Genomic DNA, 1,679 nt, shown 5'->3' with positions numbered 1-1,679 from the left:
TTAATTAAAAATTTTTAAAATATAAAAATTTAATTATAAATTTAATAAAATTATAAAAAATAAGAGAGTAATTAAATGATTTTTTTTACCAAAATGAATAATGTATTTCATAATAAGTATCCAAAAAATTTAATTTTGATAAATTGATAATTACAATTACAGAAAGAAATATTTTTAATTAATAATAAGACGAAAAAAACCTGAAAAACAAGTAATATTGTAGAGAGAATAAGTCCTGTTTTATTAGAAGAAAAAAGTAAAGAAAAATTTATTTTTTATTGTGATAAGATAGTTTGAGGTGGATGTCCATTTTTTTATAAGATTCAGATTTTCAAGATAAAATTATATTTAATGAAATTTAAAAGCAATGACCATGTTCGTGTATAAATAAAGGAGCAAAGTTCTAAGACAAGAAGATACACCATCAATAATAATAATGAATATTCTCCTATCTTTCTCTATGATATAAAACTCTCTCTTTCCTATTTTTCTTGTGGGTTTTTAAGTGGCAGTATACTGGTATATATATATATATATATAAATTACTTCTATTATAGTGAAATAATTATATTGACGAATATCAATACTAGAGTCTTCTATTTATATTTAATTATTTTATATTTATTATATCTTCCTTAGTTATTTATTTCATAACACGTTATCAGCACGATTAGTGCAATTGAGTACTTAATTATATATCATAACTCATTATTTAAATAAAAAGGTTATATTAGAAAAGTTATCCTCACTTTCATCTAGGTTATATTATACCAAGATTAATGCAATTGAATCACATGCCATTGTAAACTATAAGTTTACTAGCTCAAATGAATTTATAACTTGACATAATCGATTGGGTCATTGATAAACCCCAATTTTGTGGTTTATCTTGTGTTGAATTTGATGGATTTTATCAACTTATCTCACATTTATTCAATGAAATAGCATGTTTTGTGAAATTCTCCTAATTTGTGCTTAAGAGTGAAAAACATGCTTTTTAGGCCTTTAATTAGCTAATTTTAATTCACTTTAATTCCATTCGAGGCCTTGATATGTTTTATAAGTGATTTCAAGCTTATAAGGCAAGGATTGGATGGAAGAAGTGAAGAGAAAAGCATGCAAAGTGGAGAATTCATGAAGAAATGAGCATTTAGAGAACTCAAGGCGACGCGCACGCGTGACCCACGTGTACATGTGAGGGGAAATCTGTCAATCGATGTGCATGCGTGACGCTGGTCACGTGACCTCATTAAAGTGAATACGTTGGGGGCGATTTATGAGCTCATCTAGGCTCAGTCAAACTCATTTCTGAAGCTATTTAAGGCTGAAATCAAGAAGGAAGAAAGGGGGAGCAATTAGTGTAGTTTAGAAACATGTCTTAGGGTAGTTTTCTAGAGAGAGAAGCTCCCTCTTCTCTCTAGAATTAGGGTAGATTTAGGTTAAACTTATAAACCCCGAGTAATTAGTAAATAACTAACCAATAAATTGATTATTAATCAAAGTAAGTAGAAAATAGAATCTGATAGTTTAAAGTAACCGAGCTAATTAAAATAAAAATCTTAACACTAATTTTAAAGAGTTTGGCCCAAGATTGAGCCAAAGATGCCAAACTGGACCCGTATTGGGCCCAAGGCCCAACCAACTCCCTTAAATTAATGAGCATCAGCTCACTCTTCTTC

Source organism: Arachis duranensis, chromosome 7 (assembly GCF_000817695.3).
Source record: "Arachis duranensis cultivar V14167 chromosome 7, aradu.V14167.gnm2.J7QH, whole genome shotgun sequence".
In the NCBI taxonomy this organism is placed as follows: domain Eukaryota; kingdom Viridiplantae; phylum Streptophyta; class Magnoliopsida; order Fabales; family Fabaceae; genus Arachis; species Arachis duranensis.
The sequence above is the reverse complement of the archived record's forward strand: the minus strand, read 5'-3'. Positions refer to the sequence as shown.